The sequence below is a fragment of the Elephas maximus genome, chromosome 9 (assembly GCF_024166365.1).
Source record: "Elephas maximus indicus isolate mEleMax1 chromosome 9, mEleMax1 primary haplotype, whole genome shotgun sequence".
NCBI lineage: Eukaryota > Metazoa > Chordata > Mammalia > Proboscidea > Elephantidae > Elephas > Elephas maximus.
Window position 1 is genome coordinate 32,137,903 of NC_064827.1, and position 21,584 is coordinate 32,159,486.

General features: G+C 36.7%; 1 long non-coding RNA gene across 1 annotated transcript in view; it reads left to right on the forward strand.

Annotated features, from left to right (window-relative positions):
* The window catches only part of LOC126082741 (uncharacterized), a 210,827-nt gene that overhangs the window by 148,577 nt on the left and 40,666 nt on the right, over positions 1 to 21,584 (forward strand). The window contains exon 3 of the long non-coding RNA XR_007518633.1: positions 7,672 to 7,741. This is a non-coding gene — a long non-coding RNA (uncharacterized LOC126082741). The remainder of the gene's footprint in view (positions 1 to 7,671; positions 7,742 to 21,584) is intronic.

Below are 21,584 nucleotides of genomic sequence, written 5' to 3' on the forward strand. Positions count from 1 at the left end.
TTCTTTATCATTTACAAAGCAGGTTTACATGTTATCACAAGTAACAAGGACGGCAACTTTATGTAGGATATGCTTTTAATCCTTGTAACTTGGCACCACGTGCCCTATTTTGGTCCACAGAGCTATCTGTAAGTTCTTCTCTATGGAGGGACTTAGAGGAGATTGGCTATCATTTCCTCTAGCTGGGTTATCTCCATGAATGAATTCTCTAGCCACTCTATTGTCCACATTAAAGGTGTCATGATAAAAATAGGCTGCTATTATTTGGGAGTAGTTGTGGTTGTTGGGCACTGCAATTTAATCTCTTCTTTCAGCCAAAAGAAAACACACACACACACACACACACACACAATATTGAAGAAAGTCCAAGTAGCTGTTTTTTCAAGCTTTCTGGTGATTAAATTCCAACCAGAATGGAATGGGATAATAGCATGAGAAGGTAGGCAATGCTTCTTCTAATCTTGCAAGTTTTTTCCCATTCACTATCAAACAGTTGGTGCCCACTGCCCAGATCTCCAGGTGTTCCCCAAAATGGTGCTCATTCTGCAGAAAATGTCCCCCTTTGTTTCTCATACCACTATCCCCATTTTCCTGAATCTCATTTCTGTTTTTCTGGAAACCCTGGTGGCATAGTGGTTAAGTACCACGGCTGCTAACCAAAAGGTTGGCAGTTTGAATCCACCAGGTGTTCCCTGGAAACTCTATGGGGCAGTTCTACTCTGTCCTATAGGGACACTATGAGCTGGAATTGACTCGATGGCAACAGGTTTTTTTTTTTGTTGTTATTGTTCATCTCTTTTAATTATTATGGTGTTGCTGAAGTTCCTGCTTCACATCTCCCTATTTTCCTGGGGTTTGATCTTTCATTTTATAGCAGATAAGTCCACGATATCTTCTTATATCCTGGGAATTTTCAGATTTTCTCATAGGCATTCACTCTTCTACTCACTTCATTTTTTTTTTTTGGAACTATTTTTTATTTTTCAAAATATTTTATTGTACCTTAGGTGAAAGCTTACAGAGCGGAATAGTTCTCATTCAATAATTTATACACAGAATGTTCCAAGACATTGATCACAGGCCTCTCAATGTGTCCTCACTCTCCCTATTTCCGTGCTGTGTTCCCCGTTACTTTTCATCCAGTTTTCCTACCCCTGCCTGCGTTCTCATCTTTGCTTTGGGCAAATTTTGCCCTTTTGATCTCATATAATTAACTGTTCTAAGAAGCTCGTTCCTCTTTGTTGTTATTGTTTATTTTGTAGGCCTGTCTATTGTTTAGCTGAAAGGTGGTCTCTGAAAATTGCTTCAGTTCTTGCTAGAAGGGTATCTTAGAGCCATAGTCTAGGGTGTTCCTCCAGTCTCTATCAGACCAGTAAGTCTGGTCTTTTTAATGGATTTGATTTTTTGTTCCACATTTTTCTCCCGCTCTGCCTGGGACCTTCTATGGTGATCCTGGTATCAATAACTGGTAGTGGTAGCTGGGCACCATCTAACTCTTCTGGTCTCAGGGTCATGTAGACTGTGGTTCATGTGGTCCATTAGTTCTTTTAGACTAATTCCTCCCTCGAGTCATTGGTTTTCTCCACTCTCCTTTGCTCTGGACAGAATGAGACCAACAGTTGTATCTTAGATGGCCACTTGCAAGCTTTTAAGACCCCAGATGCTACTCACTAAAGTAGGATGTAGAACATTGTCTTTATGAACTATGTTATGCCAGTTGATATAGATGTTCCCCGAGTCTATAGTCCTCAGCCTTCAAGCCTAGTAACTTTGCCCTGAGAGGTGTTTGGTTATGTCAAGACACTTTCCACGACTGTGCTGTTTGTGCGTTCTGTTGCCTGTATTATACACATGCAGCATCCGCAAATGTGTATGTAGTAATATCTACAACCAAACTCCCTTGCACCCTCCCACTCCCCTCTAGCATACCCCTCTACCTATATGTGCATTCATAGATTATTATTTGTTAATATTATTGTTGTAGGGTTGTCTATGTTATGGTAATTACCATGATTGCCCTTTGTTATTATGTTCCTCTCAGTTCCTTCCTCTGCCTTGGTCCTACTGTGCTAACTTCCCCCTGTTGTATAATGTCTTTCCCTTCACCAAAATTAACACATGTCTTCTTTCTAGTTGGTGATTTTTCTTCCCTCCCCCTCCTACCACTGGTAACCATCGAAGAATATTTTTGTGTGTGTGTGTGTAACCCTTTTCTTGATTTTTTATAGTAGTGGTCTGATACAATATTTGTCTTTTTGTGATTGACTTATTTCACTCAGCATAATGCCCTCCAGATTCATCCATGTTGTTTTGTGGACTCATCATTGTTCTTTATTGTTGTTCATATTACATTTTGTATATGTACCACAGTTTGTTTATCCATTCATATGTTGATGGGCACTTCAGTTGTTTCCATTTTTTTGCTATTATGAATAATGTTGCATTGAACATGAGAGTGCAAATGTCTATTCGTGTCATAGTTCTTATTTTGTGGAATTACTGTATCATATATTTCTATTTCTAGCTTTTTAAAGAAGTGGCACACATTTTCCATAGTGGTTGTACCATTTTACTTTGCCACTAGCAGTGTATAAGAGTTCCAGTCTCCAGACAGCCTTGCCAGTATTTGTTGTTTTCTGGTTTTATTAGTGCCACTGTTGTCAGGGTGAGATGGTATCTCATTGTAGTTCCGATTTGCACCTCTCTTATGGCTAATGATCGCAAGCATTTCTTCATGTGTTTGTTTGTTGCCTGGATGTCTTCCTTGGTGAAGTGTCTGTTTGTGTCTTTTGCCTGTTTTTAATTGGATTGCTTGTCTTTTTGTTATTGAGGTGTTGAAGCTTTCTATAAATTTTAGAGGTTAGAACCTTGTGGGATATGCCATACCCAAAATTTTTCCCCAGTCTGTAGGTTCTCTTTAAACTCTTTCTGAGAAGTTTTTTTTGAGCATAGGTGTTTAATTTTTGGAAGGTCCAATTAATCTTCTGCTGTTTTATGTTTGGGGTGCGATTTATGCCATGTATTAGGGTTCCTAGCATTGTCCCTATCTTTTCTTCCATGATCTTCATAGCTTTAGGTTTTATGTTTCCTCTACTTATTTCTGCTGTTTAGAACCACAAATGTGAAAATAAGGAGGAAGAAGGTAGGTGTGATCTTCACTTTGGTTTCAGTTAGGGCTTTGAACTGGTTTGTTTTAGCTCAACTCCCTCCTGAGAATTTCTATTTCCACCCCAGATATACTGAATCAGAATCTACATTTTAACAAGATCCCCAGGTGATTCTTATGTATACATATACTGTATGTATATTCTTATTTATACACATTCTTATGTGTGCCTATACTGGTTTCAGTATGCTGTTTCATCTTTCAGAGCCAGAACCAGTTGTTGTAAAGCCAATTGCTACTCAAGGCGACCTCATGTGTGTTAGAGTAGATCTGGGCTCAATTCTAGTTTAATCTTCAGTTGTGTGTATATAAACGAAGAATGAATGAATGACCTAAAAGCACCTTGTGCTTTTGGGTTTCTATTGAACTAACTTGTAAATTGGATGACTGATATTTTAGAACTATGGAAAAGTCTATTTATCAGGCAGAGTATTGGATTCAAGACTTGGTGCCCACATCCATGTCCTGATTTTATACAGGACCTGGGATTAGCAGGAGAAGGTTGGCTATATGCAGGCAAGTTTAGGAGTTTTAAGTGTACCAGAGAGGATGTGGGTAGAGCCAATGATCAAGGCAATGAAAACCAGCTTGGCCAGGAGGCTCATTGAGGCACTGTAAGTTTTCACTATTGATGGACAACTGTGTGGTAACAGGCACCAGAGATAAAAAGCAAAGAGCAAAAGACCACGAAAAATGCATGTGTGCTGAGAGAGATCAAAATTAATAAGTCCTGGGTGGTGCAAATGGTTAACACTCTTGGTTGCTAACCAAAAGGCTGGAGTTTCAAGTCCACCCAGAGGCACCTTAGAATAAAAGGTCTGGTGATCTACTTTCCAAAAAACAGATACTGAAAACCCTGTGGAACACAGTTCTACTTGGACATGCATGGGGTCACCATGAGTTGGAGTTGACTCGAGGGCAACAATTTTTTTCTGGTTATCAGGAATGGGAAAAAAGCAGCAAGAAGTAAGGAATCTACAGAGTTTATGGATTCATAATTATTAACAGTACTATTAATAGTTACATCTATCGAATACTTAATGTATGCCAGACACCATTAAGTACTTTTCATGTTATTTTTTTTTTAAATCCTTGCTACAACCCTATGAAGTAAGTTCTGTTATTACTTTAATATTAGGAAATTTAAGTCTCAGCTTAAGTAACTCACCCAAGGGCACAATAACTAAATCTAAGAGTTAGTTTTCAGACTCAACACTGGTTTCTGATCGTAAGCAGATATGAACTTGACTGGGGGATAAAGAGGGTAAGTAAAACGTTACAGATAGCTTGTAATGGGCCTTGTGATGCATATTCTGCTGAGTGGCAGGCATCATTTATCGTTTGATTAAAATTCAGACAACAGCCTTGCTTGCGTAAATGAGATTTTAACCTAGTTTCCTGCAAATTTGGTAGCTGTTTCAGCATAATGAAACGAAGAGGTATAAATTTCCACCTTAAGTTTTGAATTTTTGAGGAGACTTCTATTTTCAAGTTGTCTCCAAATGCAGTCTCATACTTATCAAATTTATTTTAAGTTGTTCAAAAAATACTGTCACTGTGGAGAGAAGTATAGGTGTTAGCTGATGCACATTTTAAGAGTTAGAAACATCTACTTCTAAGCCAGGATTTTTTTTTTTTTTTTTTCAAATCTTATATCTGGCATGAAAGTTTTTGAAGGTGAAGAAATTAGGATAGTGATTTGAGGCTTTGAAATTTGAGAAAGAATATCACCTTGGGTGAAGAAACTACAACATGGTGAATGTGGGAAGGGCAGGGGTTGGGTGGGATAGAAAGGATGTTAAATTTGGTGTCAGAACATGCAGATCTAAATTTGTCCCCTGCTGAGTCCAAGCCTGAAACTGATAATACCACACTTTTAGGGTTACTGCATAGTTCAAATGAAATGTTATATGACAGTACTTTGTAAAATGTAAAAAGCAAATGGTAGGTGTTTATTGTCACAACTGAATTACTGATCTCAAGACTCCATATAAATAAATCCTTTATAAAATTTTAATTTTTTTTACACATAAGAATTCTTCTAGGATTGATTCAGAGAATCAAGAGAAGTTCTTGGTACAATTAAACATAACAGCTTGAAATGGGAATTTTTCAGTTGGCCGGGATGAGCCAAGGCATCACAACTTCTCTTGGAGACAAACAATGTAACCAATTGACTAACCTTGACTTTAAACGACTGAAGCTTCAACTTTCAGAAGCAAATACCAAGACCCACCAGATGGAGCTCATGCACTTCCCAGGCACTGCTCCCTAACTTTCCCATTTCTAACTGAAAACAGGCAGCAGTTTGGGAGGCGAGATGTGGCGGAGAAAACGGATCAAGGGAAGTGAAATCCTTCAAGAAAAAGTATTGGAAGATGCACACTTAAGTCCTCTAGTGTGTCTGAAAGTCCCTGAGAAAATTCTGGTCGGAATCACCTTTAGCCAGCTCCTTGAAAGGAAAAGGAAGAGCAGAAGGCATTTTCTAACAATGGCAATGGTGAGGTACTCAGTTCTGAAGTTATGAGTTTTATCATCTGCCCACTTCTAAAAGTTTACAAAACATGAAGATCAAGGAACAGATGTATAGAAAGCACCAACGCATCTGCTTACACAGCAACACAGCCAATGGAAGAGATGGGTTTTTGTCTACTGGTTTCTGCTACTAGTATCTGACTATTGCAAAGTAGGTACAGTTATAAATTCAGTCAGTATATTCTAAGTATTAATCATTTTATGAAATGCTTATTTTCCAGAAGAGCTGGAAATTGAATTGGTGTGTATGAAATGGAATTTTCTCATTAAATTTTATAATAAATATATTTTATTGGAAATGTATTTTGCTGCTTATGTTTTGGCCTAATACATAATAAAATTACCAGTGTAGAAAATCTTTTAAAAGCAAATGATTAAGAGAAAATAATAATTATTTCTGACCACCCATTAACAAGAAAACATTTTGCTATCCTAGAAAAGTTAGTAAATCAGTAATGGAACAAGCCACAAGGTGTCAATGCTTGAAGTTACAGCATCTAATTGTCACTACTGCAGGGTTTTGCTACCCTTCCTGTGTAAGTCTGTTTGGAGGGGAGGTGAATGGGGTTAAAAATGAGATAGGAGCACATTTCATTACTCTGTATACATTTATTGAATACTGACCTAGTGTCAGGCTTAATGCTAGGCATTGGATATGGTGGTGAGTAAGATGTAGGTAGCTCTTGCCCTATGGTATTTCCAGTTTAGTGGGGGAGCAGACAATAAACAGAGAGGAATTAAATGTTAGGATGAGAATGTTGTGGGATCACATGAGGGTGTCTTATCCAGCCTGGGGGTGGGGGAAGGGTCAAGGAATACTTCAGAAAGGTTACAAGAGCCAACATCTTAATTTCATCTAGAGAATGGCCAAAACCAAAAACTAAGCCCAGTGTTGTCGCGTCGATTCCGACTCATAGTGACCCTACAGGACAGAGTAGAACTCCCTCATAGAGTTTCTAAGGAGTGCCTGGTGGATTTGAACTGCCGACCCTTCGGTTAGCAGCCGTAGCACTTAAACACTACGCCACCAGGGTTTCCCTATAGAATGGCACTGGGTATATAACTGATATCTGTACTCAAAGACATCTCAAACCCAGTTGGCAACAACTTTTTTCTTACTTACATTTAGGATTAGAGCAATTATTCAGCAAGTCTGGGCAGGGTCAGCTTATTTGGAATTCATTATGAGAGCATTGGTCTGTTTTTGGGTGCCGTTGAGTAGATTCTGACTAATAGCGACCTCATGTGACTGGCCCACTGAGTTTTCATGACTGTAATCTTTATGGAAACAGATGGCTAGGTCTTTTTCCCAAGCAGAATCATTAACCTTTTGGTTAATAGCTGGGTGCTTAACCATTGTGCAACCAGGGCTCTGAACATTGGTCTATATTTGTTAAATTACTCCTAAGTATTTTACTCTTTTTGATGCTATTATAAACTAACTTGTGTTTGCATTATCATTTTCAGAGTTCATGTTCAGATTTTACTAGGATATAGAAATAAAGCTCATTTTTATATCTTCATCTTGTAACCTGCAACCCCCCGAACACATTTATTAGACTATCGGCTTGTGTGTGTGTGTGTGTGTGAATTACTTAGTATTTTTCATACATAAGAACATATCATCTCCAATATAGTTTTATTTCCTCCTTGCCAACCTAAATGTCTTTTCTTTTTCACTGCCTAACTTCCTGGTTAGACTGTCCAGTTCAATGTCGAATCAGTGGATATCTTTGACTTGTTCCAGATCTTAGGCGGAAAACTTAGTTTTAGTATACTAAAACCTCTAGTATGATGTTAGTTGTGTGGTTTTCATAGATGCCGTCTATCAGGTTCTATGAAGAATTTTCCTTCTATTCTTAGCTGGTTGAATGTTTTTATCATGAAAGTGTGTTGAATTTTATAAAACGCTTTTTCTGCATCTGAGGAGGTGATCATGTGTTTTTTGTTCTTTATTCCATCAATTGCAGGTATTACATTGATTGAGTTTCATATGTTGAACCAACCTTGCATTCCTGGGATAAATTCTACTTGGTCATGGTAAGTAAATTTTTTTATACATTGCTGGATTTGCTTGCCAGTATTTTGTTGAGAAATCGTGTGTCTTTATTCATAAGGGATATTAGTTTGAAGTTTCTTTTCTTGTAATGTCTTTGCCTGGTTTTGGTATTAGGGTAATATTGGCCTAATAGAATAAGTTGGGAAGAATTCCTTCCTTTTTTATTTTTGGAAGAGTTTTTGAAGTATTAGGGTTAATTATTCTTCAAGCATTTGGTAGAACACACCTATGTAACCATCTGGACCTTGGCTTTTGTTTGTCGGAAGTTTTTCGTTTTTTAATTTTTATTACCAGTTCAATATCTTTACCTCTTACAGGTCTATTCAGATTTTGTATTTCGTTTTGAGCCAATGTCAGTAGTGCATTTTTTTCTAGGAATTTGTTAACTTATGTAGGTTATCTAATTTGCTGGCATACCATTGTTTATCATATTTCCTTAAAAGCCTTTTGTTTCTATAATATTAGTAGTAATGTCCCCTCTTGCATTTATTATTTTAGCAATTTGAATGTTCTATCTTATTTTCTTGGTCAGACGAGCTAAAATTTTATCAATCTTTTCAAGGAATAGACTTTTGGTTTCAACGATTTTTTTCTCTATTATTTTTCTATTCGTTTCCACTCTGCATTATTTCCTTTATTATTTCTGCTTCCTTTTGGTCTAGTTCTTCTTTTTCTACTTTCTCAAAGTGGAAGCTAAGATTTTCAATATGGAATCTTCTTTTATAATATAGGCACTTACAGTAATAAATTTCTCTCTACGCATTGCTTTAGCTGCATCCCATATGTTTTGTTATGCTGTGATTTTGTTTTCATTTATCTGAAAGTATTTTCGAATTTCACCTCTGACTTCTTCTTTGACCTGTTGTCAAACGGGTTGTCAGGAGTATGTTGTTTTGTTTCCACATATTTGCAACTGTCCCCGTATTTTGATTGTTTTGGCATAATAAAAAGTTTTTTAAAAATGGTGTGATTGTAAGATGTATGTATTTTTTTAGAAAAGGCCTACAGCTTAAAGAAAAATTCAGCTTCTCAAAAAGGTACATATTGAAAGAAAGAATCAGAAGCATTGACTTTCCATAGCACAAGTAAGATAACTCTGTTGCTGTCGTTGTGATGCCCTGTCCAGTTGGTTCTGACTCGTAGTGATCCCACGTACAACAGAACAAAACACTGCTTGGTCCTTGCCATACTCACAATCTTTGTTATGCTTGAGCCCATGTTGCAAGCCACTGTGTCAATCTACCACATTGAAGGTGTTCCTATTTTTCACTGATGCTCTATTTTACCAAGCCTGATGTCCTTCTGCAGGGACTGGTCCCTCCTGATAGCATGTCCAAAATATGTGAGACAAAGTCTTGCAATCCTTGTTTCTAAGGAGCATTCTGGCTGTACTTCTTACAAGACAGTTTTGTTCATTCGTCTGACAGTGCATGGTATGTTCAAGGCTAGTGTTCTTTAACAAGGCTATACCAAAAGTTTTAAACCAGATAACATGATTTGCAGGATACCTTGCAGCGTATGCCCACCCTCGGGAAGTCTTCCTGACTAGTTCTAAATCTCCTCAAAGTGCTCCTCAACCTGATAGCATGGCTTTGTTCCTACTTTCCTTGAGAACCTGTCGTAAGAGTCACTGAGAAACAGGAATTGACCCTGTACCTACTAAGGCCTATCTTTTGAGTTTTGACTGTGTAATGGTTCAATTTTTCTCTGATGACTACATTAGGATGTTCATCCCAGATTCAGGCAAAACTATACCTGCCCCCAAAGTGACACCAGTTCACAGGTCCCAAATGAATAATCAACACATAATAATATAATGAATACTCAGTATCTGAGGGAATAATATTGTAAAGTCTTATATCTTCTGCTAGTAGGACAATCAGCTGTTTGTGTTTGCTTGATACTAAAAGGTTCCTAGGAATCAGAACTTTCAGTGCTAAACAAAGAATGTCAGGATGGTTGCCCCTACCTTCTAGACCTTAAACTCTAGGGGGTAAGATCCATATTTGATGTTATTCGGAATCCTTACCACCTTAAACAATGGTGGAAAAAGAATGGGTCTTTAGTAAATGTGAACTGAATGGAAACATAAATAATTTCTTATCACGGTTTGGAGATGGGATAAAAGAAGAGCCCAAATTCTCCCACAGACTCTTTGTAAGAATTTCATAAATTGTAGGCATTTCCTAGTAGTGGAATTAGCTTAGCCTCTTTGGCTGGTAGGTCATCTGAGAATGTGTCTTTTGTGGTTATGTCTGTCTTTGACTCTCTTACTCTCTCTGAGCTTAACCTATATCCACAGGGTTTAGGAGGAAGCTTCTCTCTGAGAAGAAAGCAGCTCACTGTAGGGTCACCATGAGTTGGAATTGACTCGATGGCAAAGGGTTTGGTTTGTTTATTTAATAAAGTATTTGATTTACATAATATAAACACTTTTCTTAAATCCCCTGTGGAAAAAGGAACACTTAAAAATGTCAAGCATTTGAAGTCACATCTATATATTTGAGCACTTACTGAAAGTATTTTAAACTATTTTTTATTTAAGGAAAATACTATTAGAAAAGTAGGAATCACTGACGTCTTGGACTTAATTGCTGAAAGATAATCTGTTTACACTAGGCTTCACATCATATTCACATTATTTACAATTCATTTTACTCAAAGTCCAGGTATTACCTAGCACCCTTATGTTTATCGATCAGTACAAACAGTGGTACTGGTATGTGACTGAGAATGATTAAAATGAGTCAACTTTTGGTTCTAATTCTCTCTGGGTGGGCATATTTCTTTCTTATTGAATAACGATATACGAATACTTTGTCATGAGTGTGTGCTTTGCATATTGATAAGAGTAAATGAAGTAAGTTTCAAAATTTTTTGTTGAAACAAGAACAGCCTGTTTTTGCTTTTGTTTTGAAATTCCCACTTGAATCCAAATGATACATATTTAAGAACTAGGAAGTAGTTCTTAAATCTTATTTGAACTCTGCTGGTGCCATGTATGTTACTCATACATTTTATCCTAAATCATAATTCTTTGTTTACTTGACCTTCAATAATTAGATGGGCATGGTACGACATCCTTCTATGGAACCAAGAACAAAAAAGCCATGGTAATAGATCTTAGACAAAAAGAAAGAAACATTTCTTGTGTATTTCTGTTATTTCCAGATTTTCCAAAAGGAGTACCATAAAATAAATCCCACTTCCAAAGTTTCTTGCTTTCCTGGCAGCTGCTAATTCTATGCATCCTTAAAACAAAAAGAAGCCTGAGCTTTGAGGTTTCTAGCTTTATAGCTATCCTTGATGAGATACTCCCAGTTTGTACAAGTCAGGCCACAAGCTTCAAGAGTTCTGGACATTTAAAGGCTAACTTGGTCTCAATATGTAAAATTCTGTTTTCTCCCTTATACCTAGCGAAATTTACATTCAGGATCTCCTCTACTTAGTTTCAGTTTTGGTAGTGCAGCAGTTAAAGTGCTCGGCTGCGCACCAAAAGGCCGATGATATATGGCAGCCTTCTTTCGTAACTATTTACAGCCTTGGAAACCCTAAGGGACAGCTCTACTCTGTCCTAAAGGGTCACCGTGAGTTGGAATCAGATGAACAGCAGTGGGTTTGACTTGGGTTTTTTAACATGGATTATCAAAGTTAGTTAGAAGTCTCAAGTGTACAACTTGACATCTCATTAACACGTGTTTTACAATACATGGTGCTTGGGTGATCTGAGTTAATGTGGGTGCCCACAAGGTATGGGAGATAGGGTGTAGAGAGTCAACTTTACCTGGCATCTGACATGTTACCTTAAGGAAAATATTAGTTACATTTTTGAGCACAGTAGATGATCATGAGTGTAACAGAATCTCTAGGTGTGGAACTTTAGATGAATTACTGTGTGATACTGAAATCCAGGTTAAAACATGCCTGACGCTAATATGATAAAGCAAAACTTATTTGATGGAGAGCTGCCATGTTTTGACATATTACAAAGGAAACTATGATATGATCAACTTCATTATCTGAAGATATACATGTTGTATTTATGGTTGTAATTATTTTTCTTTAGTCGCTACAAAAAATCAAATTACTTGTTCATACTTTAGATTTGAATATTTGGACAAACCGCTAGGTGAAAATTTAAACAAATTTATTGAACATCCTGTGGGTTTATTTGATTTGAGATACCTCTGTACCTTGTTTTATGGAAGAAGAAAAAAGAATGGGAAATCCTCATATTGTTGATTTTCCAAATTAGGCTTAAAATTATACTAGTGAAAAATCTAAGTGTTTAAGAGCTTCTTCACTGAACTCTATAGCCCAAAGTGACCAGATGGTAGAATTACAGGATTTGGAGCTCAGAGGGACTCAGAGGTCATTCAATCTGGCATCTTAACTTTGCAGAGGTAAAAACTAAGGCTCAGAGCTGTGGTTTATTTATTTATTTTTTTAAGACTTCAGTTTCTTCCCTTATATAAGTGTTTTAGACTTAATGAGTCTACGATGAATAGATAGAGACAACTGATTTGTTTATGACCTTGCATTTAACATTCTAAACAAAGAAAGGAGAACCCTTGGGAAGAGTCATGATACAGGGTACACTAAGGCCTTAATTCTGGAAATCATTCAGTGACATTGCTGTAGGTAGTGACTTCCAGCTCCCAGAGAAAGAAGTGCCATTTCCTAACTAACTATAATTGTTTTTCAAAAATGAGATCTGGGATCTCAAAGTGTATATTCTTACAATTGTATGTACCACCATGGATAAACATTGCACCCCATTGCCATGCTTTCTCATCTCCTTCTGTTTCACTGCCTCGCTTATTTAAAGCTATAAAATGTCTTCTCTTAAGCTTTTGTTTTGCTTTTTAACACCTTTTTCTTTTCTTGATAGAACATTGTTTCCATAAGAACACATGGTAGAATTTCAAAGTTGTGCTTTCATCTCCAGTGATGCTTAATTTGATCAGTTTTTTTTTTTTTTTGTGTGTGCAGAAACTACTCTTATGGATAGGGTACGATTTGGGTAGGAAGAAAAAAGGCACATGATGTCCTGAACTCTTTAAGGTTTATTCATGTAGTGTTTGGTAATACAGAAACAAGAGGAAAAACTCAGGATATACAAAAATTCTGGTGGATTGTTAGCTCTTGGATGAATGGTTCAAATTGTAAAAAAAAAAACAAAAACTGTAAGCAATCTTTTTTGGTTATTCTTTTAATTCCTTTAAATGTACAGTTATTTTTATTTTCTTAATATTGTAAATAAAAATCTTAATATTATAAATGGAAACCCTGGTGGCGTAGTGGTTAAGTACTACAGCTGCTAACCTGAGGGTCGGCAGTTCAAATCCGCCAGGTGCTCCTTGGAAACTCTACAGGGCAGTTCTACTCTGTCCTATAGGGTCGCTATGAGTCAGAATCGACTCGACGGCTCTAGGTAATATTATAAATGGAAACCTTGGTAGTGTAGTGGTTAAGAGCTACCATTGCTAACCAAAGGATCGGCAGTTTGATTCCACCAGGTGCTCCTTGGAAACCGTATGAGTCAATTTTACTCTGTGTGATATGGTCGCTTTGAGTTGAAATTGACTGGATGGCAACGGATTTTAATGTTATAAATAATGCATTTTCATTGAGAGAAAGTTTGGAAAATACAGAACATAATCGAATATATGACTATGGAGGGTAAAATATTATTTAATGATATGTCTTGAATATGATAAGAATTTTAATGCCTTATAATGTTATTTGTTCATTCTCTAGTCTCTCATTTTTCTTGGATGTTATCTGGGCTTTAGCCCAGATTAGGGTTGTTTTTTTCAAGGGGCTTATTTTTCAATACTATTTTGAAATATATTTAGAAGTTTTAGAGTCTTATTAATAACTGTTAATTACAAGACAAGCATATTTATAATTACAAAGATTATGTAATTGGATTATGTTATCAGTATCAGTTCTTTTATTCTGACATTTCTTTTTTTAAGTTATGCTTTAGGTTAAAGTTTACAGAGAAAATTAGTTTATCCTTCAACAATACACGAATTATTTTGTGCCATTGGTTCTTTTGTCAGTTTGGCCAGTGGTTTGTTGATTTTTTTTTTATCTTTTCAAAGAACCAACTTTTGGTTTTGTTGATTCTTTCAATTATTTTTCTATTCTCTATTTCATTAATTTCAGCTCTGATCTTTATTATTACCTTTCTTCTCGTAGGGTGGGCTTCTTTTGTCATTCTCTTTCTATTTGTTCAAGTTGTAGGGCTAATGTTTTTATTTTGTCTCTTTCTTTTTTTTTGCTGTGTGTGTCTATTGCTCTAAACTGACCTCTGAGCACAGCCTTTGCTGTGTCCCAAAGGTTTTGGTATTATATGTTTTCATTCTCATTTGATTCTACAAATTTTTGGAATCCATCTTTGATTTCTTCTATTACTCATTGATTTTTAAGCAAGGTGTTATTCAATTTCCATGTATTTGATTTTTTTCTTGCTCTTTCTGCTATTAATTTCTACATTTATGGCATGTGATCAGAGACAATGCTTTGTATTATCTCAGTGTTTTGGATTTTGTTGAGGGTTGTTTCATGGCCTAAGGTGTGGTCTATTCTGGAGCATGTTTCACAGGCTTTGGAAAAGAGTGCATACTTTTGTGCTGTTGGGTGGAGTGTTTGATATATATTTGTGAGGTTGAAATGGTCTTTAGATAATCTGTATCTTTGTTGAGTTTCTTTCTAGATGTTCTGTCCTTTACCAAGAGCAGTGCGTTGAAGTCTCCCACTATTATTGTGGAACTGTCAATTTTTTTTTCAGTGATGTTGAGTTTGTTTTATGTATTTTGGAACCCTGTCATTGGGTGCATAGATATTTTTTATGGCTATTTCATAATAGTAGATTGTCCCTTTAATCATTATATAATGTCCTTACTTGTCCCTTAGGGTGGATTTTTCATTACAGTCTATTTTTTCAGAGGTTAATATTGCCACTTCTGTTCTTTTTTGTTTGCTGTTTGGTTGATATATCTTTTTCCATCCTTTGATTTTTAATGTATTTATGTCTTTGTGTCTAAAATGTGCCTCTTGTAGACAGCATATCGATAAGTCATTTTTTAAAATCCGTTCTGTCACTCTCTGTCTCTTCACAGGTGCATTTAAGCCATTTACATTCCGTGTGATTATCGATAGGTATTAGTTTATTGTTGTCATTTTGTAGTGCTTTTTTAAAACCGTGCTGTCATTTTCTTTGTTCCTCTTACTCTCCTGTGCTGAGTTCCTTTTATTTGTTGAATTTCTTTTCATTTCTTTCATTTTTGTAGATTTTGTGTTTACTGAGACTATGTTTTTCTTTTTTCTTTTGACGTGTAGGTTTTTTAACTTTTTTTGTGGTTACCTTGAAATTTACTCATATCTTCCTAAGTTTGAACCAGTCTTTTATTACTTGATATCACCTTGACTTCCTCTCCATTTGAAAGTTGTACACCTATACCATGTATTCCCCCTTTTATTGTTCTGATGTTGTCATCATATACCGATTGATGTCTCTAGTTCCCTGTTTTAAGTCTTTTAGTTTTGTTTTACTCTTGAGAGTTCATTACCTAGGTCAGTATCTGTCTGAAATGGACCTGTGTCCTAGTTTCAGGTTGTTGTCTGATAGTGTTGGTTCTCTAATTAAAGAACTCCTTTTGATATTTCTTGCAAGTTTGTGTTGGTTTTTACAAATTCCCTTCATTTCAGTTTATCTAGAAATGTCCTAATTTTGTCACCATATTTAAGAGTTTTATAGGATATATTGTTCTCAGTTGGCAATTTTTTCTTTCAAGGTTTTGTATATGTCATTCCATTGCCTTCCTGCCTGCATATTTTCTGTCAAGTAATCAGAAGTTAGCCTTATTGTTTCCTTTTTGTATGTAACTTTTTGTTTTTCTCCATCTGCTCTCAGGATACTTTCTTTTTCTTTCATTTTGGTGGGTGTAATTATGATATGTCTTGGTGACTTTCTTTTGGGGAGTATCCTATATAGGGTTCACTGAGCTTCTTGAATGGTCAGCTTTTCATCGCTCATGATATTAGGAAAGTTTTCTGTCAGCAAATCTTCAATGATCCTGTAGGTGTTTTCCATTTTCTCTCCCTGTTCTGGAACTCTGATCACACATAAATTTTTGCTGTTGATTGTATTCCACAAAGCTCTTAGGTTTTCTTTATTTTTCTTCATTCTTTTCTCTGATTTTTCCTCAAACAAAGTAGCATCTGTGGATTTGTCTTCAATTTTGCTAACTCTGTCTTCCATTGTTTCAAATTTTCTCCTAAAGCCTTATATTGCATTGTCCTTTTCTGAAATTTTGTTGTTTATCTTTGGATTTCTAATTGTTGTTTTTTGTATGATTTCTAATTATTTATTTATTTTGAAATCTTGTTCTTGTATTGTATTCTGGAATTCTTCTATTACTTTGTGTTTTCCTTGACTTTGGTTATGTTTTGGTTGGTTTTATCTGTGCTTTCCATGATTTGCCTATATTTTCCTTGATCTCTTTCCTAATCTCTTGGAGAGCTCTGAATATTAGAATTTTAAATTCCCTATCAGGTAGTTCAAGTGCCTTTTCTTCTGCCAGAAGGTAGTCCGGTGTTTTATTTTGTTTACTTACTGGAGCCGTGTTGTCCTGTTTTTTTTTTTTTTTTTTTCCTTCCCTTTTCCTGTCTCTTACTGCCTTCTCATCCTGCATTTGGATGGGGCTGCCCATTTGTTGTCATGTATCTGATTGAACTGAGAAGCTCATTCCTCATGTGTATCATTTTTTGTTTTATAGTTTTGTCTAATCTTTGAAGAGTGGGCTTTGGGAATGTTTTCAGTTCTGGGTTAACAGTGTGTCTGGGGTTCATAGTCTCGGGGGTTCCTCCAGTCTCTGTTAGACCATTGAGTCTGGTCTTTTTATAAGAATTTGAGTTCTGTTCTATTTTTTTCTCGTGCTCTGTCTGGGAACCTCTGTTGTGTTCCCTGTCAGGGTGGTCATTGGTGGTAGCTGGGCACCATCTAGTTCTGGTCTCAGCTGGTGGAAACTCTGGTTCATGCGGTCCTTCAGTCCTTTGGACTAATATTTTCCTTGTGGTTTTTGTTTTTCATTTTCCTTTGCTCCAAGTGGGATGGGTCCAATTGATGTATCTTAGATGACCACTTGCAAGCTTTTAAGAACCTAGATGCCACTCACCAAAGCAGGATGTAGAACATTTTCTTAACAAACTTTGTTATGCCAATTGACCTAGATGTCCCCTGAAACCATGGCCCCCAGACCCCAGCCCCAGCACTCTGTCCCTCAAAGTATTTGAATGTGTCCTGGAAACCTAGCTTTTGCTTTGGTACAATTGTGCTGAATTCTGCTCTACTGTGTATTGTTCTTCCCTTCACAGAAGTTGATTCTTGTCTACTATCTAGTTAGTGATCCTCCCCCCTGCATCTCCAAGACATTCAGGAATTATTTTCTTTGTTTATTGATTGTAGGTTTATTTGTTTTATTCTGCTTTTTTGTTTTATTTGATTATGCCTGGGCAGGTAGGCTCAGCATATTTTGTTGCTGGCTCATCTCTGTGCACAATAGTTCTCCCCACCTTGTCCGATTTATAGGGCTGGTCGCTGAGCTATGTCCAGCAGAGGGGTAATGGGTGGAGATGGGTTGTCGTCCTATGGCATGAACTAGGCTGGGGCCAGGGTCTGGAGTGGGACCCATGGCAGGGTAGGGTCTGAACTGACAGGGAGGGGTCTGGCAGTCAGGGCTGGTTCCCCTCGGGGCCATGAGTGCAGCAGTACAGGGGCCTAGCTGGCCAGGAGAAGTCTGGGGGCCTGTGTCCGTTCCCCTTGGGGCCACACAGTACAGCAATATGGGGGCTGAGCCATCTGGGAGGGGTCTGGGGGTCTGGACAGGTTCCCCTTGGGGCCATGGAGTGCAGGGACACAAGGAACAAGAAGACCAGAAGGGGCCTATGGTCCAGCCAGTGGGGCTGAGGAGGCAGGAGGGGGGCAAAGGCAGGGACATAGGGGGCTAGCTGGAGGAGGGTCTTCTGGCCTTCTCCTGGCCACTACCCCTGAGAAGCAGGCTACTTCCTACTGGCCTTGACCTGACCTTTTCTAACCTCTCTCAGTCAAAGTTATACAGTAAGAATCAGTTAGTATCTCCTTTTGTTCCTTGCCATTGATATCTTGCATTGTTTCTAGCAGAACTTCCTAATATTTTCTGCTCTATGTTTCCTACCCATAAACCAAAAACAAACAAAAAAACAAATAAAAAAAAAAAAAAACCCGTTGCCATTGAGTCGATTTCGACTCATAGCAACCCTATAGGACAGAGTAAAACTGCCCTATAGAGTTTCCAAGGAATGTCTGGTGGATTTGAACTGCCGACCTTTTGGTTAGCAGCCATAGCTCTTAACCACTATGCCACCAGGGTTTCCATATTTCCTATAGTTGGGTGAAATTCTAGTTTTCACAGCCGATAAAGGTAATTGCTTATTTTATATTCTGCTACTCCCCCAATAATGCTTATATTTTTCCAACATATTACCCAGAAGTACCCAGTAGTTTTCCAAAGATCAATTACTCTTTTTCACCTTTTACATCTGAGTAAAATAAACAGTGCATCCGGCTTTGACTTTGTGACCTTGTGAGTTTTTCATATAGTACCAACCTTGGACTTTACTTTCCAGCCACATGCAACCACCTGCTGTCTCCCCACCCCCCCCATCAACCACCATATTCTTTGCCTTAAATGCTTAACACACTTCTGAAAATGCATCCATCAAGCTTCAGATCAAAGTCTTTCTGTCTTCTCCTAGGAAGATTTACTCTCCATTAAAACAGTCATCCTATTATTTAGTAGTTACTTATGCAGGCATGTCTTCCTCAGTAGGATATAAACCTTTACAAGGCAAGGAGGGTGACTTGTTCAATCCTGTATCCCCAGATCCTAGGAAAATGCTTGGTACATACAAGATATTTGAATGAATGAGTGGGTGAATGGTCGAATGGATCAAGCCCATCACAATCAGTTGGACAATCAAGTCAACAGGTTGTGCTTAATTGCTGAGTACTGAATGGTGTAATCTGAACACATGGGAAAGCATCTCAAAAATGAATTTGACAATTGGGACCTCAGCAGTTATTGATCTACTCTTTAATGGGGAAGTGCCAGATACTTAAAGACTCAATGGACAACATACAACCTCACAACTTTCCAATACCTTTCAAAGACCTCTTAATTCTTCTAGAAACAAATTTGCATGAAATTTTATTTTTAATGAGTAGTGATTTTGGATATCTATAAAAAAATTTTTTTTTAATATCTATATCTATATAGCAGTAATTCATACACACACATGCGTAATACATATAAAATTTCTAAATCAGCATTTTATATTGGAGAGGCATATTAAACTAAGGAATCTGGCGAATCATTGTTCAAATCCCATATCCAATATTTACTGGTTATATGACTGTCAGCAATATTTTGGCCTCTGTGATCATTAGTTGTTTTATTTCGTTTTTAAATCTATAAATGAGCATAATCACGATTGGTAGATAGAACTGTTTAGAAGCTTTCCTTCCCTTTAAACCTTATAAAAATAGAGGGAAATTATATTCTTCATTTTAATTCTATGAGGAATTTATATTTGAAAATGAGTAGGTGGCATTAGTATCACAAAATTAGAAAGATAACTCTTAGTTAAATCTTAAATTTGAGCTGTACTTTTATGATTAGTATGAGGGAATAACCCACACATCCCTTAGTTACAATGTGCACATAGTACTCAAAGCTTATCAATCACTAAATGCTTTTTGGTGACATTTCAAATGACCTGCTCACTTGGTGCATCATTGTATACTAATAATGGAAATAACAGCTACCTTGTTTCATAACTTTACCATTTGCAAAGCACTTTCATACACATTTAATCCTTTGATGCCAGCTGGTAATGAAATGTTTTCTAATTATTATGCATTGTTGGGCAGGGTGAACCTGAAGGCCAAAAGCAGTTAACAGGTATTAATTATAGCCATTTACTTTCCTCTAAACTTTAATTGACATTCCCACAGGTTAAAATCCTTAAAACTTCTATGCATTTTCTTCCCTCTGTCTCCTCCATTGATTTTTTTTTTAAATATACCATGTACGGAGCAATTAAAATTTTTTTGTGGCTTTCTCTAGGGACTCTACTTCTGTAAATGATTTAATGCAGGTTGCTAAAATTTCCTTCCTTTCTATTGAACATACAGTAATTTGTGCTGGAAACAGAAAAAATAAATACACGAATGGTTATTGAAACTGAGAACTGTTAAGAAAGACTATTTTCACAGAGTCCAGTCACACAAATAGTGCAGTTGTCCAACATCAGATTGATTTAGAAATCATAAAATATATGGACCATTATGGTTTTAGAAACTAATTAAAAACTGAAAACCAAATAGCTGTACTGGACCCTGAGTTGAATGGCTCTCAACAATCTCCATCTTCTAGACTTTGAATCACACTGTTATAGAAATTGGATCTTCTCGTCATGGGAAAAAAAAGTCAATTTTTTTAAGAAGGTAATTGGTATTTACAGTTGATCTTTAATTATACGTATAATTTATGGTAAATTATAATGATTTAAAGTTGACAGGAAGGACTATTTGGAGTAGATTTGCTATGATTTAAAACACAAGAAAACAAAAAAGATTATCTCAACCGTACTTGAACAATGGAATGAGAGTACTCAGTTTAAATTTACTTATATGATAAGTGCAAAATAAATGAAAAAAAAAAAAAACAACACAAAATATCATTACTGTTTTTTTGCAGGTCAACAGAAAATAGGATGCTGTAGTGAAAATCCTACATCCTAGGCAGACAATCTGTATATCTAATTGGCAGTACATGTATACTCTACATTGATATTTCCACCTCCTCATCTTTTGTGATACATTGCATATTGGTCCCACACCTTGACCTTCATCCTTGCCTACATGCATGCCCTTTGCTACGTAACTTCAGTTCCTCCCATCAAAGAGGCAGTGTATATTTCTCCTACCCTTGAGTTTGTTGTGCATAGGGTCACTGTAAGAATCGACTTGTTGGTACCTAACAACAATGACAAATGTGAATTGCTTTGGCCAATAGAACAAAGGAGAGATGAAAGTATGCCAGTTCTAAACTTAGGTCTTAAGTGAACTTGCATGATTCTGTTTCCCTTTTCAGATTTTTGTTATCCATAAGAACATGGCTAGTCCACTGTTCCCAGAGAGGCATGGGGAGAAGAACCACCCCCTCAAGCTACCTCAGCCATGCCCAGCCTAGAGCAGCTAACTTGAATGAACACAGCTAAATACTATATATATATATATATATATAAAATGTTCCTTCTTTCTTTTCTTTTCCCTCTTGGTTTCTCTTTCTCTTCCTCTTCCTCCCTCCTCCCCTCCCTCTCTATCTATGTATCTATCATCTATCTATTGATCTATCATCTATCCATCCAGTCATATTTTATGTATCTATATCAGTTCTAAACTCTGTTGTGGGTTAAAGCTTGAAATCTTTATGAATCTAGATTCTCCACAGGGAAAAAATATAAATTATTTGTCCAACATTCTTCTACAGACTGTGAGTAGAAAAAAGGCAGAAAAGTGATGCAGTAAATCTAAAAGAACATGAGTATATATCTTCTTTATAAAGATATCGGTTTTGATTTCAAAGCAACAAAGACTAGAAACAAGTATTGTTTAATGCTTCAGAAAGTTTTGATGTACTTCAGAGCATGGAAAACAGCCTGGATAAGCCCATTAGATCTAAAAAGTAATTAAATTAGTATTATTGAGCA